Source organism: Nicotiana attenuata, unplaced genomic scaffold (genome assembly GCF_001879085.1).
Source record: "Nicotiana attenuata strain UT unplaced genomic scaffold, NIATTr2, whole genome shotgun sequence".
In the NCBI taxonomy this organism is placed as follows: domain Eukaryota; kingdom Viridiplantae; phylum Streptophyta; class Magnoliopsida; order Solanales; family Solanaceae; genus Nicotiana; species Nicotiana attenuata.
In genome coordinates, this window is record NW_017673976.1 from 77,806 (window position 1) to 87,357 (window position 9,552).

Consider the following 9,552-nt stretch of genomic DNA (forward strand, 5'->3'; position numbering starts at 1 on the left):
TGCTATAGCACCAACAAATGTGCGGTCCACACAAATCAACTACGATCCGCATTCCTTAGAACACTTAGCCAAATTTTTCGTCCACAATTCCTCTAAGCCACACTCAGCCCTGTAGCACACTTCAAATTAATTTAGAACAAAAATAACACCTAACTACTAAAGAAAAAGGAAAAGAAACATGGGTTGCCTCCCAAGAAGCGCTTGATTTAACATCGTGACACGACTGTTGATACCCAATTTTTCCCTCATATTTAAAATTGTATATATATACTTTCAAAATAGTATATTTTCATCATCATTTAGTTTATGAACCTATACAGGCATTTTACATACTTTTTTAAGGTTTTAAATCAATCTCTTTCTGCATTTTGAGTTTTAATCATCAAAACTCATCATTTATAGTTTTATACCAACATGTATGTTTTTATATATTTTACTGCATTTTTTATAATTGCATTTGTATTTTTTAGGCTGATTGCACATTTTTACAATAATAGCCCATTTCATGTAAAATTACGTTAATGCAAAAAGTATCTTTTTATATTTTTATAATGTTAATTTATATTTTTAATCATTTTAGTACATAAATAATATTTTTGTTATTTATTAATTATTTTATAAATTATTTTTTTGCTAAATATGGGGTATTTAAATAATAGCCTAATTGTAAACCTATTTTTTGGACCTAATACACTAGACCAATACCCCATACACCATCCCAATAACCCTCAGCCCAAATCAATTAATCCAATTCCACAAACTGGTCGGTACCCGTCTATTTTAACCCGCCCCAGTCCTGTTTTGAAGTCCTGGCCGTTAATCTCTAAGATCAACGGCCTACAATTAACCTACCCTTTTTATTACCCAACCCCAAACCCTAATTCCCCATTCCCTCTAAACACGCCGCCCTTAAAAGAGGGGTTCATTGCTACCCCAGTACTCCAGGATGCTCAGGTCCGTCTAGTGGGCCTTATGGAGAGTGTCACTCGGGCAGGCTTACTACTGTAGCACCAGCCGTCTCTCAGGCTGGGGGAAGAGCACGGACTCCCGCTACCCGCACTTCGGAGCAGATAGCTCCCCAGTTTCTAACTCCAGCAGTTCGGCCAGGTGTGGTAGCTCAGACCGGTAATGGAGTAGCTATGTCTGCCAATGCTTTGTGGAGGTTGGACAGGTTCACCAAGCTGTTCACTACTACTTATGGTGGTACATCTTTAGAGGATCCCCAGGATTACTTAGACAGTTGTCATGAGGTTCTTCGGAACATGGGGATAGTGGAGACCAATGGGGTTGACTTTGCTGCTTTTCGCCTGTCAGGTTTCGCCAAGACTTAGTGGAGGGATTATTGTTTGGCTAGGCCAGCTGGGTCGCCTGCCTTGACTTGGGATCAGTTCTCTCAGCTATTTCTGGAGAAGTTTCTTCCTATCACTCAGAGGGAGGACTATCGGAGGCAGTTTGAGCATCTCCAGCAGGGTTCTATGACCGTCACTCAGTACGAGACCAGATTCATTGCTTTGGCCCGTCATGCTCTTATTATACTTCCCATTGAGAGAGAGAGGGTGAGGAGGTTCATTGAGGGACTCGCTCAGCCGATTCGATTGCAGATGGCTAAGGAGACTGGAAGCGAGATTTCTTTTCAGGATGCGGCCAATGTGGCCAGGAGAGTTGAGATGGTTCTATTGCAGGGGAGTGGTCAGGGGTATGACAAGAGGCCCCGTCATTCAAGCAGGTTCAGTGGTGCCTCATCTGGAGGTAGGGATTCTTTTGGTAGGGGCCATCTTCTGTGAGGCCCGTGAAAGATTTTTTCTATAAACCCGAAAGCTCGTAGTGCCAAATTAGGAATATGTGTTAGTTCGGACCCTTTTGGACTAAACTATGCATTAAAAAGTCAAGAAATTATGTTTTCCAGAAGAGTGCAATTCTGCGGTCGAGAATGCGATCGCATATCAAGTATGCGGACCACATTTCTACCGCAGAGTGAGTCAGTGTGTTGGGCAAATTTGAAGTCAACTATGCGATCGCATAACCAAAATGCGGACCGCGTAGTCGTCGTATAATTTCCTAGGGATTTTGTGAAGGGCAGTTCTGCGGTGCATTATGCGACCGCAGAACGTGAATGCGGACCGCATTTCTGCCGCAAACCCAGTCAGTGTGCCCAGTTTTTGGGAGCATTTTTGTGATCCATTCTGCGGACCGCACTTCGACTTTGCGATCGCAAGTGCGACCGCAAATCTGACTCGGGCTCTTATTTTCGATATTTTAAAATCCGACCCACCCCGTTAAAAACACCACAAGAGGCCATTTTTTGTTATTTTTCACAACATAGAGAGAGAGAGAGAGAGAGAGAGAGAGAGAGAGAGAGAGAGAGAGAGAGAGAGAGGGAGTTCTAGAGTGAGAAGGAGTAACATTCATCAAGCTGTCTCTAAATCCATGCCCAAATCATTGAAGATTGTTAATTGAGGCTACTAGGTCTTCATCGTAATTGGTAAGTAACTGTACCCTCATCAATAATTTCAAACATTTATGTTAAAGTAAGTAATTAGCAAGGGGGTACATGGGGTATAAGGCTAGAAATCTTGCATGCATAAGTAACAATAAGGTATGGGAAGATTGTGAATTTAAAAGATGGTAATTGGGGTAGAAAGTGATGAAATCTCTTACAAAAGGAACCAAGAACCACAATGTACACCTAGTGCTTGACAATATGCTCAAATGAGCTAGAATCTTAGTCGTATCTCTAATTCTTGGCTAAATTCATGGCTCTCATAAAATAGATCGAAGTTGCTAGGGAATTCCGAATTTATTGTAAGGAATCAATGGAGACTCCATTGAGGTATGTATGGCTAACCCTTTTCTTTTTAGTGTTGAATTCTTAGTGTTCAAATGGTTGGCTTGAAATTTCAAATTGATTCTACTTGATTAGTTGCATTAATGTGTTGGGTGACGGACTCCCGTTCCGCATTGTTCTATGTGTTTATCTGAAATCATGTTAATTGATAAGGTGATCATGTCTTTCGAGTGTTCGTTATTTCCTTAAGCATGTGCATGCCTTGTATGATAGCCTTTGACAAATGAATGATGGAATTACATGAACAAATTGACAAAGGGAAGACTTGTGTTGTGTTGATGAGTCTAAGTGCCAAGGAACAAATAAATGAAAAGAGGTGTTGTACCTGGTGTGGGAAAAAGATGGAAGGAAATGGGAACTAAAGAGTAATTAAAAGAGGTTATGTCCCAAGTGAGATGGCTTAGCCGATCGGGCCGAGATCGAACGCTATGCTGTACACATGGTGGCATTTATATTGGGTTCCAGAACATTATTATGAATATGGATATGTCTCACTTGGGATGGCTTAGCCGGTCGGGCCGAGACCGGACTCCGTGTTAAAAACCCCACGGTGGTATTATATTTTAAAGATATGGTATTTGGCATTGAAGAATATTAACCTAAAAGAACGGAAAGACTTAACCAAAAATCATGTAACTTTCTGGGTGCTCCTCCTTGAATTTCTATGATGTAATTGTTGATGATGTAACTGTCTTCCATTGGTTCACTGTTCATCCTATTAAGAATTGTGTTGCCATACATACTAGTATTATTCGACAGTACTAACGTCCCTTTTGTCGGGGGCACTACATCTTTGAATGGATGTAGGTGGTTCCGTTGTTGATAATGCCGATCGCGGATAGTGGTGCACCCTTGTTCCCTTCACAGCTGTCTCGGTGAGCCCCCATTCCTCCCAGGGGTTTGCAGCTCTTCTTTGTGTAAGTTATTACATTTTGAGGTATGGCCGGGGCCTAGTCGCCAGCATCATCATTTTGGTTTCTTGTATTCTTAGAGGCTCTGTAGACGTTTCTGTGGGTCATGTATGGGTGCCGGGGTGGTCCTAGAATCACGTTGTGTTTTGAAACTTTTCATTTTAGACTGTCAACTGTATGTACTTTTGGAAACTAAACTATGGCATGTACTAAACTATAACTGTATGGAAATCTTGGAAGTTTAAACTACGGCTTATGTTGTGTTATAAAATAAGACGTCCATGAACAAATGTAAAACCCTTTTTTTATCCTTCAATTTCACTAAAAGGAATCGGGTCCCGTAATTTTATCGAGTTGGGTAGGAAGTGTTCAGGTAAGGCTTGCTCGATCGGGTTTCCTCGGTCGCGCGCCGATCGCGCTCGCCGAGGTCGGGGCGTGACATCTTCCCAGGCCGTTTCATTCAGCACTCCAGACTTCCATGGTGCTCCAGGTAGCCGTGGTTCTCATGTGCAGTATTCTGATCAGCAGTCCTATCGTGCACCATCAGCTCCTATCAGAGAACCTCCTCTTCAGAGCTATTCTCATGGTCAACCGGCCCGCCAGGGTCGGTCTCTGTTTCCTCAGCCACAGCACTCAAGTGGATGCTTTGAGTGTGGTGAGTATGGTCATATCCGGAGGGCTTGTTCGAGATTAGTGGGTGTTCAGTCGCAGCAGTAAGGTTCTCGTGCCATGGTTCAGGCACCAGGTATTCTACCGCCCGCTCAGCCAGCTAGAGGTGGGAGTAGAGGTGCTAGAGGTGGAGGTAGAGGTATTAGAGGTGGAGGTCAGGCCGCTAGAGGTGGAGGCCAGCCAGCAGGAGGCTGTCCAAGAGACGTAGCTCATGAGTGGTGGGGCCTAGCCCCGATGTTATGCTATACTAGGCAGACCTGAGGCTGAGGCCTCTAATGCAGTTATCACAGGTAAGGTTTCAGTGTGCAGAGAGATGCCTCAGTTCTATTTGATCCAGGGTCCACATATTCTTATGTATCATCTTATTTTGCCCCTTATCTGGTTGTGCCTCGTGATTCTTTGAGTACTCCTGTATATGTGCCTACACCGGTGGGTGATTCTATTGTGGTAGATCGTGTTTATCGTGCTTGCGTGGTTGTTATTGGGGGTCTTGAGACCCATGTAGATACCCTACTTCTCGATATGGTGGATTTCGATGTCATTCTGGGGATGGATTGGTTATCCCCTTATCATGCTATATTGGATTGCTATGCCAAGACCGTGACCTTAGCACTATCGGGGTTGCCTCGTTTGGAGTGGAGAGGGACTCCTGGTCATTTTACCAGTAGGGTTATATCATATGTGAAGGCTCAGCGTATGGTTGATAATGGATATTTGGCCTATTTGGCGTATGTTCGTGATTCTAGTGCTGAGGTTCCTTCTATGGATTCTGTGCCCGTTGTTCGTGAGTTTCCAGAGGTATTCCCTTCAGACCTGCCGGGGATGCCGTCCGACAGGGACATTGATTTTTGCATTGATTTGGCTCCGGGCACTCAGCCCATTTCTATTCCGCCATATTATATGGCCCCGCCAGAGTTGAAAGAATTAAAAGAGCAGTTGCATGACTTGCTGGATAAGGGCTTTATTAGACCGAGTGTCTCGCCTTGTGGTGCGCCGGTGTTGTTTGTTAAGAAAAAGGATGGATCGATGAGGATGTGTATAGATTATCGGCAGTTGAACAAGGTCACAATCAAGAATAAGTACCCATTGCCGAGGATTGATGATTTATTTGACCAGCTTCAGGGTGCCCAAGTGTTTTCTAAGATCGACTAGAGATCTGGCTACCACCAGTTGAGGATTAGGGCATCCGATGTCCTTAAGACAGCTTTCTGCACACGGTACGGGCATTATGAGTTCTTGGTGATGTCATTCGGGTTGACAAATACCCCTGCAGCTTTCATGGATTTGATGAACCGAGTGTTCAGGCCTTATTTGGATTCCTTCTTGATTGTCTTCATTGATGATATTTTGATATATTCCCGCAGCCGGGAGGAGCACGAGCAGCATCTTCGAGTCGTTCTTCAGACTCTGAGGGACAATCAGTTGTATGCCAAGTTTTCAAAGTGCGAGTTTTGGTTGAGTTCAGTTGCATTCTTGGGCCACGTTGTATCAGCAAAGGGTATTCAGGTAGATCCGAAGAATATAGAGGCAGTCAAGAACTGGCCTCGACCCACATTAGCTACAGAGATTTGGAGTTTCTTGGGTTTGGCGGGTAATTACCGTCGATTTGTGGAGGGGTTTTCATCTATTGCAGCCCCGATGACTAGGTTGACCCAGAAGGGTGCCCAGTTCAGGTGGTCGAACGAGTGTGAGGCGAGCTTTCTGAAGCACAAGACAGCTTTGGCTACGGCACCTGTGTTGGTATTGCCTACCGGTTCAGGGCCATATACAGTTTATTGTGATGCATTGCGTATTGGACTTGGTGCGGTATTGATGCAGAATGGCAAGGTTATTGCATATGCTTCACGAAAGTTGAAGATCCACGAGAAGAATTATCCAGTTCATGATTTGGAGTTAGTAGCCATTGTTCACGCGCTGAAGATTTGGAGGCATTATTTGTATGGCGTGTCATGTGAGGTGTTCACAGATCACAAGAGTTTGCAATACTTGTTCAAGCAGAAGGATCTAAATTTGAGGCAGAGGAGATGGTTGGAGCTGTTGAAAGACTATGATATCACCATCTTGTATCATCCGGGAAAGGCCAATGTAGTGGCCGATGCATTGAGTAGGAAGTCAACCAGTATGGGCAGCCTTGCGTATATTCCAGTCGGTGAGAGGCCGCTTGCTTTGGATGTTCAGGCTTTAGCCAATCAGTTCGTGAGGTTGGATGTTTCTAAGCCCAGCCGTGTGCTAGCTTGCACAGTCGCTCGTTCTTCATTATTTTAGTGTATCCATGATCGGCAGTATGATAATCCTCATTTGCTTGTCCTTAGAGACACGGTGCGGCACGGAGGTGCCAAGCAGGTTATAGTTGGGGATGATAGAGTTCTGAGGATGCAGGGTCGTATTTGTGTGCCTAATGTGGATGGGCTTTCGTGAGTTGATTCTAGAGGAGGCCCATAGTTCCCGGTATTCTATCCATCCGGGTGCCGCTAAGATGTATCAGGATTTACGGCAGCATTATTGGTGGAGAAGGATGAAAAAGGACATTGTTGCCTATGTAGCTCAGTGTTTGAATTGTCAGCAGGTAAAGTACGAGCATCAGAGACCTGGTGGTTTGTTTCAGAAGATTGAGATTCCTGAGTAGAAGTGGGAGCGGATCACTATGGACTTCGTTGTTGGACTCCCACGGACTCAGAGCAAGTTCGATGCGGTATGGTTTATTGTTGATAGGCTGACCAAGTCGGCGTATTTCATCCATATGGCAGTTTCCTATTCCTCGGAGCGGTTGGCTGAGATCTATATCCGAGAGATTGTTCATCTTCATGGTGTGCCCGTGTCTATCATTTATGACCGAGGTACGCAGTTTACCTCGCATTTTTGGAGGGCAGTTCAGCATGAGTTGGGTACTCAGGTCGAGTTGAGCACAGCATTTCATCCTCAGACGGACGGACAGTCCAAGCGTACTATTCAGATTTTGGAGGATATGCTTCGAGCATGTGTTATTTACTTTGGAGGTTCTTGGGATCAGTTCTTGCCATTAGCAGAGTTTGCCTACAACAACAGCTACCAGTCGAGCATTCAGATGGCCCCCTATGAGGCATTATATGGTAGGCGGTGTCGGTCGCCGGTTGGGTGGTTTGAGCCGGGAAAGCCTCGGTTGTTGGGTACAGATTTAGTTCAGGATGCTTTGGATAAGGTGAAGATCATTCAGGATAGGCTTCGTACCGCTCAGTCCAGGCAGAAGAGTTATGCCGACCGCAAGGTTCGTGATATGGCATTCATGGTCGGAGAGCGAGTTTTGCTCTGGGTGTCGCCCATGAAGGGCGTGATGAGATTTGGGAAGAAGGGCAAGCTAAGCCCTAGGCCATTGGTCCTTTTGAGATTCTTGATGGAGTGGGAGAGGTGGCTTACAGACTTGCGTTGCCGCCGAGTTTATCAGATTTGCACCCAGTGTTTCATGTGTCCATGCTTCAGAAGTATCACGGCGATCCATCCCACGTGTTAAACTTCAGCACTATCCAGTTGGACAAGGACTTGACCTATGAGGAGGAGCCGGTAGCTATTCTATTCCGTTCGTCAGTTGAGATCGAAGAAGTTCCCTTCAGTTCGTGTTCAGTGGAGAGGTCAGCCTGCCGAGGCAGCTACCCGGGAGTCCCAGTTCGATATGCGGAGTCGATATCCCCATCCTTTCCCCGACTCAGGTACTTCTTTTCCATGTCCGTTCGAGGACGAACGGTTGTTTTAGAGGTGGAGGATGTGATGACCCAAAAGGCCATCACTTGATTTACAAGTCAATTCTATGTTCTGAGTTAAAAACCTCCTTTTATTCTGCCTCGATTTGCGTGCATGGTCCGGGCGTATATCCGGGATGCTTTTATGTGAAAATTTGATAAAAATGCTAATTTTGCCTTTAAAATTGAATTTAAGCTGACTTCGATCAACATTTTGGGTAAACGGACCCGGACACGTGATTTGAAGGTCCTGGAGGGTCCGTAGAAAAATATGGGACTTAAGCGTATGCCCGGAATTGAATTCCGAGGTCCCAAGCCCGAGAAATGAATTTTTTGAAGAAAATTGTTTAACTGAAATTTTAAGAGTTTGTGGAAATTTAAATGTGTATGAATTTGATGGTATCGGGCCCGTTTTTTGGTTTCGGAGCCCGGTACAGGTCTTATATGGTATTTAAGTTGTGCCTGTAAAATTTGGTAAGAAACGAACTTCATATGATGTGAATCGGACCCTCGGTTGTGAAATTTGAAACTTAAGAGTTCTTGAGATTTTTCTTTGATTTTGATGCTAAACTCGTAGTTCGAGGTGTTATTTTGGCGATTTGATCGCGCAAGCAAGTTCGTTTGATGTTTTTAGGTTAGTGTGCATGTTTGGTTTGGAGCCCCGAGGGTTCGGGTGAGTTTTGGATAGGCCACGGAGTGAAATTGGACTTAAGAAATCTCAGCTCGTATCTTGTATTTTTGCCCAGGCCTCTGATCTCGCAATTGCGAGATCAGGCTTCGCAAATGCGAAGTCCTCAGGCTTGGGAAATGCGACCCAGGCGTCGCAAATGCGAACCAAGCCTGGGCAGGCCGTCTTCGCAAATGCAAGCTTTGGGTGGGAATTGCGATGCCCGCCCATCGCAAATGCGATTCTTCCCTTCGCAATTGCAAAGGTGACACCATTTCTCAGGGGTCGCAAATGCGACTGTTTCTTCGCATTTGCGAAGATAGGAGACTTTCAAAGGGTTTACAATTGCGAACTCCTGGTCGCAACTGCGACATCTGCACCTGTGTAACTTATAACTTAGATGAAATTTCTTCATTTTTCAAACTTTCTCAAAACCTAAACTCTCTTGGGCGATTTTCCAAAGACAAGTTCTTCTACAAATCATTAGTAAGTCATTTCTAACTCATTTTCTTCAATCTATATCATCTTTTTACATGGTTTCAATTCAAAATCAAGGGTTTTTCATGGGAAATTGGGTCATTTTGGGTGGAACTTAGGATTTTCGAATTTTAGGGATTTGGACCTCGATTTGACGTCCAATTTCAAAATAAATTATATATTTGAGTTCGTGGGTGAATGGGTAATCGGGTTTTGGTTCGAACCTCGGGTTTTGACCAAGCGGGCCCGGGGTCGATTTTCGACTTTTTG